This window comes from Solanum stenotomum, chromosome 1 (genome assembly GCF_019186545.1).
Source record: "Solanum stenotomum isolate F172 chromosome 1, ASM1918654v1, whole genome shotgun sequence".
NCBI classification, from domain to species: Eukaryota; Viridiplantae; Streptophyta; class Magnoliopsida; order Solanales; family Solanaceae; genus Solanum; species Solanum stenotomum.
Window position 1 is genome coordinate 45239332 of NC_064282.1, and position 8474 is coordinate 45247805.

The window sequence follows — 8474 nt, forward strand, 5'->3', positions numbered from 1 at the left end:
CATTATGAAAACTCAATATATACTAAACATGAATTCTCACAAGAATATGCACAACATAGGGAAATCTTGGAAAGTCAAACAATGCACATGACTCCCAAACACTAAACTTAATAGGAAGTACTAACCTCATGCTTGAATAGGAGTAGAAGGAAAAAGATAAGGATAACGGGACTTCATATCGGCCTCGGTCTCCCATGTAGCACCCTCAACTATGTGATTTATCCATAGAACTTTAACCGAAGCTACTTTCTTATTTCTCAACTTTTTCACTTGCTGGTCCAAAATCTCAACAGGGACCTCTTTATAAGAAAGGTTTTCATCAACTCCTAAACCCTCTAATGAAAGGATGGAAACCGGATCACCAATACACTTTTTGAGCATGGAACATGAAACACCATGAGAACTGGAGCCAACATATTTGGCAAGTCCACCTCATAAGCAACTTTCCCAATACTCTTCAAGATTTGGTATGGGCCTACATACCGGGGATTAATTTTCCCCTCTTGCCAAACCTCATCACACCTTTCATAGGTGAGATTTTCAAGTAGACCCAATCACCAACCTTAAATTCAAGATCATTTCTTCTATTGTCGGCATAGGACTTTTGCCAACTTTGGGCCGTCTTCAACCTTTCTCTAATNACAAGCAAGAAACCACACTTTAATTAACTAAAAGAAAAGAAAGCAGCAGCAGTCCAAACTCGAAATAAATGAAAATCAAAAAGTACCCAACACTCTTTGAACACTCTACAACGAAGTCTCGACAATTCTCAACACGTGGGACTTCGAATCACCCAAAACCAAGCTAAAATGAGTGAGATATGACCAAAACAATAATACAAAAAACAAAGGCTCGAAAAAGGTACTGCAGTCAGGTTTTATCGTGAAATTACCTAGAACTACGTGCACCCAACAACTTTCAAACACCCTACAGCGAAGCCACCGAAAATACGAAGCTCCCGCACTTCGAATTGCCTAAATCGTACAAAAGATGAGAGAGTTATGTGGGTTTAAGTTTTTGGGAAATGTTGCTGAAAATCTGCTACATATTGCAGATTTTCTGCAATTTTTCTAACAACTAAAAACTCCGACCGGGTGCTCCGATCTCGTTCGGAACCCCGTGCACGCAAACGAGATATGCAACCATACCAAATTTGATATTTCGGACTCAACGGCGCAATCAAAGTTTCCATCAAAGGTCATTTCGATAAAAAGTGCGTCCCACTTCCATAGGCCATTTTAAGTCAAAACCCACAAAAGGGCTCGGAAAGATATCGAAAATCTCGGGACACAAAGGAAGGGTCAATCTAGACCAAACTCGACATTCTGGAGCTAACTGCACTGACGGAATTCTCATCTGAGCGTGTTTACTCAGAATGTTGACCAAAGTCAAACTTAGGCTTAAACTTAAAGTTAAAACGCCTAATCGCACCGACTCACACTAAAACCCTCGGGAGTCATGTCGACCATGCTACTAGCCTAAAATGACCCTTTCGGAGCTGATGGAATTGTCAGAATTGGACTCCGATGTCATCTTCTTGAACTTTTGATCGAAAATGATCGTTCAAGGTTCATAAGCTCCAAAACACAAAAACTCACACCAAGACCAAACGAACGACCAGGTGACCGAACTGTCAGTCCCAGCAAGTCATAAATGACTTGGGGTCGCTACAGGAACGCTCTAAACGACACAGAGAAGGCAAGACACGGAAATGACCCGGAGGGTCATTACAATATCCACTACTAAAAAGGACTTTCGTCCACGAAAGTAAGGGTCAAGAAGTACCTGAAGGCTCAAACAAGTTGGGAAACTGCTTTCGCATCTCTTGCTCGGTCTCCCAGGTAGCCTCCTCGACTGGACGATGCCTCCAACGGACCTTAACAACAGGAATGGCTCTCGAGCGCAATCTCCTCACATCTCTGGCTAGAATGGCAACTGGTTCCTCTACAAATGTCAAACACGATCATCCAACTCGACTGCATCATACTAGAGAACATGGGACTCATCAGGAACATATCGCCGCAACATCGAGACATGGAAAATCGGATGGATGGCTGAAAATGCTGGAGGTATGACTAACTCATAAGCAACCTTCCTAACTGTCCAGAGTATCTCAAAAGGCCCAATGTACCTAGGGCTAAGCTTGCCCCACCTCCTAAACCTCATCACTCCCTTCATGGGCGACACACGGAGGAATACCCGATCACCAACAGAGAATCGCAAAGGTCGGCGCCTCCGATCTGCATAACTCTGGTGCCTACTCTGAGCCGTCATGAGCCTATCCTGAATCACCCTCACCTGATCCAGGGCCTCCTGAAGCAAATCTGTACCACGCGACCTAGGCTTTGTAGATTCAAACCAACCAACTGGAGAGCGACAACACCTATCATATAATGCCTCGAATGGAGCCATCTGAATACTAGAGTGGTAGCTGTTGTTGTACGCAAACTCCGCCATAGGTAAGAACTGGTCCCACTGACCTTCAAAATCCATAACACAGGCCCGTAACATATCCTCAAGGACCTGAATAGTACGCTCCGACTGGCCATCCGTCTGCGCGTGGAAAGCTATGCTAAGGTCAACCCGAGTGCCCAACTAATCCTGAAAGGTCCTCTAAAAGCTAGACATGAACTGAGAACCCCGATCTGATATAATAGAAATTGGCACTCCATGAAGTCGAACCACCTCCCGAATGTAGATACGAGCGAACCTCTCGGCGCTAAATGAAGACTGAACAGGAAGGAAATGTGCTGACTTGGTCAATTGATCAGCGTTGACCCAAATGCTGTCAACACCTCTAGAAGTTCGAGGTAACCCCACTATGAAGTCCATAGTGATACGCTCCCACTTCCACTCCGGAATGGGTAATCTCTGAAACTCACCACTAGGCCTCAAATGCTGGGCCTTTACCTGCTGGTAGCATAAGCAACGGGAAACAAAGTCAGCAATATATCTCCTCATGCCACTCCACCAGTAATGCTGCCTCAAATCACGATACATCTTCGCTGTGCCCGGATGGATAGAGTATCTAGACTCATGGCCCTCGAAAAGTATCAACTGTATCAAATCCCCAACTCTGGGAACACAGATGTGGCCGGCGAATCTCAACACTCCATCAGGATCTAAGGTAGCCTGACCACCATCACCCGCTAACACTCGATCTCTAAGGGCAACCAAGGCCTCATCCTCAAACTGACAACCACGGATCCTATCAAGCAAGGAAGACTGAACTCCCATATGAGACAAGACACGTCTAGAATCTGAGATATCCAACCGAACCATGCTATTGGCTAAGAACTGAATGTCCATTGCCAAGGGTCGCTCCTCAACAGATAAGAAGGCTAGACTACCCATACTCACCGCCGTTCGGCTTAAGGCGTCCGCTACCACATTCGCCTTGCCCGAATGATAGAGAATAGAGAGGTCATAGTCTTTCAGGAGCTCAATCCAATAACGCTGCCTCGAATTAAGGTCCATCTGGCTCATGATGTACTAAAGACTCCTATGATCGGTATAGATCTCACATCAAACTCCATACAAGTAGTGCCTCCAAATCTTAAGTGCGAAAACTACCGCCGCCAACTCTAAGTCATGGGTAGGATAGTTGCGCTCATGAATCTTAAGCTGCCTCGACGCATAAGCAATAACTCGACCCTGCTGCATCAATACACAACCCAAACCAACGCTGGATGCATCACAATAAACCGTGAAGCCCTCGCCCTCAACTGGAAGAGTCAATATAGGAGCGGTGGTCAATAACTCTTTGAGCCTCAAAAAGCTCGCCTCACACTCCTCTGACCAAACAAAGGGAACATCAACACGAGTCAACTGGGTCAGAGGTGCTGCCAAGGTAGAGAAACTCTTCACAAATCATCTGTAGTAGCCTGCTAGTCCGACGAAGCTCTGAATCTCAGTAACTGAGGTGGGCCTAGCCCAATCACGAGTATCCTCAATCTTCGCTGGATCTACCATAATACCCTCCTTGGATATAACATGCCCCAACAACACTACAGAGTCTAACCAAAACTGGCACTTTGAGAACTTGGCATAAAGTCGCTGATCTCTCAAAGTCTGGAGCACAACTCTCAAATGCTGCTCATGATCACCCCTACTCCGCGAGTATATCAAAATGTTATCAATGAAGACTATGATGAAGGAATCAAGATAAGGCCTAAACACGCGCGTCATTAAGTCCATAAAGGCAGCAGGGGCATTAGTCAACCCAAATTACATCACCAAGAACTCATAATGGCCATAACGGGTCCTAAATGCAGTTTTAAGGATGTCTGCTGCCCTAATCCTCAACTGGTGGTAACCGGACCTCAAATCAATCTTAGAGAACACTGAAGCTCTCTGTAGCTGGTCAAATAGGTCATCAATCCTAGGTAGAGGATATCGATTCTTCACTGTCACCTTATTCAACTGTCTATAGTCAATGCACATGCGCATAGTACCGTCCTTCTTCTTAACAAAAAGAACGGGAGCGCCCCAAGATGATACACTAGGTCTGATAAATCCCTTAGCCAAGAGATCATGAAGCTGAACACTGAGCTCCTTGAGCTCTGTAGGAGCCATCCGATATGGCGGAATAGAAATAGGTCGAGTACCTGGCTCAAGCTCAATCGGAAAATCAATATCACGCTCTGGGGGTAGGCCAGGTAGGTCAGTAGGAAACACATCTAAGAAGTCACGAACAACAGGAACTGACTCAACCGGAGGAACCTCCCTACTCACATCACATACATAGGCCAAATATGATAAGCATCCACTAGTCACTAGCCTCCTAGCCCGAATAAAAGAGATAACCCCAACTGGTGTGCTACCACGAGATCCCTGCCACACCACCAGAGAAATACCAGGAATGGCTAAGGTAACGGTCTTAGAGAAGCAATCTAAAACAGTGCGATAAGGGGATAACCAGTCCATGCCCTAAATCACATCAAAATCAACCATGTCAAGCAATATAAGGTCAGCCCGGGTGTCACGCCCCTGGATCGTAACTAAGCAAGATCGAAATACCTGATCCACTACTAAAGACTCACCCACGGGGGTCGACACACGCAATGGCGCTGCCAGAGGCTTAGACATCATACTCAATCGAGAGGCATAGTAAACAGAAACATACGAAAAAGTAGAGCCCGGATCAAATAAAGCCAAGGCGGACTGCTGGCATAAAAGAATCGTACCTGTGATCACATCGTCTGATGCCTCATCCTCTACCCTCGCTGGAGCTGCGTAGAAGTGGCTATGTCTGCCTCTACCCTGACCATCAGATCTACCACCTGACCTGCCTCCTCGGGGACCACCCCGTATACCATGCTGACCACCTCTACGGTCCTGACCCTGACCACGGCCTCTAACTGGAGGTGCTGGTAAAGCTAGGGGAGCTGCATGAGGAGCGGGAGCAATCCAACTATGTTGAGGCCAATCCCTGGCCCAATGACCGATCTCACCATACTCATAACAACCATGTTGAGGGAGACTCCCAGAAGAACGACTACCATGGCCTGAAGAACCCGATTGAAACACCTCGCGACCCTGACTCGAACTAGCCTCACTCCGACCACCATCTGATGCCTGAAGAGAGGCCTGTGTAGGTTGGCTAGACTGACCCTGTCGAAATCGTCGTCCGACCCTGTCATGATAATCTCTAGACCTGGGTGGGAGTCACTGTAGCTGCCCTCATGCCTAGCCCTCTTCTTGCTGCCCCCTTGGGCCTTGTGATGAAAATGCTCCATAGTACTAGCATGGTCAACTACGTCTAAAAAAGATCGACCCGCAGAAACTAAGGATTGGGTCTCAAGCCGAAGCTGCAATCTCAACCCACGAACAAAGCACCTAACTCTCTCTTCCTCTGTAGGTAATATCATCTCGGCATAACGGGAGAGCTCATGGAACCTAGTCTCGTACTTCGCTACTGACATGGAGCCCTGCTCCAACCTGCAGAACTGATCCCTGAGGCGGTCTCTGACGCTACGAGGAATAAACTTGGCTAAGAATGCCTCAGAAAACTCATCCCATGATACCGGTGGAGATCCAACTGGCCTGGTCTGAATGAATGTGCACCACCACTGCCTGGCTGGCCCATCTAGTCAGTAAGCGATGAAGTCGGCCCCTCTAAACTCCACAAGGCCCAAAGTGCGAAGCCTATCACGGCAAGTAGTAAGAAACTTGTGGGCATCCTCACCCACTGCCCCAGAAAACTTCGGTGGTGTCAACCTGAGAAACACACCAAGCATCTTCTGGTCCTCAAGCGGCATAGGTCTGTCCGCTGCCAAGGGCTATACTCCCTCAGGTGGTACCTAGACCTGAGGTGCCCTCACTGTAGGTTAATCCTGCGGTACTAGTGCTAGTGTAGCTGGGGCGGGTGGCTGTTGCATCCCCCCAAGCACACCTAAGAGCTGAGCAATAGCGGCCTGGAGATTTGGAGTCAAAACTAGTCTGGGTGGCGGCTAGGCTGGCCCCGGCCCCACCGACTGATCTGGTATACGAAATGCTGAAGGGTCTGCTACTGGCTCTGGATCCTCTCCTCTCTCCTGGACTGATGATGCGGCCCTCTCTCGACCTTGGGGTCGGAGTCTACCCCAAACTGGGGCTCTGTCTGCAGGCCTAGGTGCATCACCCCTAGCTAGGCCACCTCGCGAGCGAGTCATCCTACGAAAAAGTAAAACAAATGAGATCTTAAGGAACTAATAAGACACATGATACACGAAAGTGAAACAAAAGAGGAAATCTTTCTAAGGACATCCTGTAGCCTCCCGAAGATAAGTTACGGATGTCTCCGCACAGATCCGAAAGACTCTACTAGACGTTAGCTCTGTACAAGTGAGACCGGTGAACCTGAGGCTCTGATACCAACTTGTCACGACCCGATTTCTCGAGTCATGATGGCACCTACTATACCCTACCAGTAGGTAAGACAACCCGTAACCCAGAACATCAAGCAATGAGTGAAAGGGCAGAAACTAGCGAAAACAATAATCTAAACAAAAATAACAAGGTAGAAGCAACCCAAAATAAATATATACAGAAATCCCTCCCAGAACCTAGAAGTCACTAGTACAGAGCTATCTAATAAAGAGTACAAGTCCCAAAAGTGGACCACAACAGAGCGTGTCTCAAAGGCAACAAGACTAGCTAAAACAAAAGAAGGAGACAGAACAAACCCCAAAATGCCAAGTGCTCACCCTCATCTCCGAATCACAGCTGCAAAAGAAGGCTGGAAGTAATTGCCGTTGGTAACTAGTACTGGGACCTGCATCATGAAATAGATGCAGAGCATAGCATGAGTACCAACACAACAGGTACTCAGTAGGCATCATAGGCTGACTGAGCAAAAAGGGTAAAAATAATAAGAAAGGATAGAATCTAGACATAGAGAGGTCAAAGCGGATAAGAAAAGAAAGCACATGAGCATACCAGAAACAAACTAAGTACCACTAAACTAAACCTAACTGGACCCCATATGCCCAGAAGGTACACTCGTGCCCAAGCTCAAATAAAACCTGAACGAACCCCCATAAGCACGACAGGTACACGGAAAAGCTAAGTCAACTGAGAAAGAAGAAAATCGAGCTCCCAGCCCAAAGTAACTAAGATAATCCATCAGACTTCACCCAGCAAGCAGTGCACTCCCAGCCCAGCTAGAAAAAGTGACCATAGGGGGCACCCAACCAAACAATCCACTCCCAGCCCAACTAGAAAGAGGGACCCGTGAGTGAGGTAGATATCGCGAGTCATCCTACCATGCAGTCAGCTCCCAGCCCAGCTAGAAAGAGTGACCCGGGGACACCCAGCCAGCAGCACTCCCAGCCCAACTACAAAGAGAGGCCCGGGGGCGATCGCCGATATCACCGAGGCTACCCAGCCAGCGATACGTTCCTAGCCCAGCTAGAAAGAACGACCCCGGGGCTGATGGTATCTCCAATAGGATTCAATCTAACAACAACCACCGTGGAATGCCGTCCACTCTAAGACATCACAAAAAAGGGTTCAAGCATATACTATCTCAATCCTACGCCTCGAGAGATGAACCAAACCTTCGAGAATGCATCGAAACCGCAAAATGAGAGGGAGAAGATACAAAAGTGCAGCAAGTAGCGATAACGCCTAATCTAAGGCTCAAACTATCAGACTCAAGTCTGCTATTCTAGTCTACAAGGAGCTACGTCATTCGAACGACGTCGGCAACAAGTCAAGACTATCCAGCCCACACGGTCATAAGTCTAAGGCAATGCTAGCCTAACCTGGACTAAGGACATCATGCTTACGATTAAGGATAAATAATGCATACAATAGCATTTAGCACATAAATATGCAACTCTACTAAATCGGTTAACATGATACTATACTCGAAATGTGGCCAATCGATCCTAACATATGGTATCTAATCAAAGTAAGGTAGTAAACTGGTACCCACCCCCAATTCACTCCAATAGACATGTTTTTACACAATTAAGCTCAATCTAAAAGAA

The 8474-nt window shown here is 47.0% G+C and overlaps 1 pseudogene; it reads right to left on the reverse strand.

Moving 5' to 3' along the window:
• Nucleotides 1-664: 664 nt before the first annotated feature.
• LOC125853338 (uncharacterized) lies at nucleotides 665-8143 on the reverse strand (annotated as a pseudogene).
• Nucleotides 8144-8474: the final 331 nt, after the last annotated feature.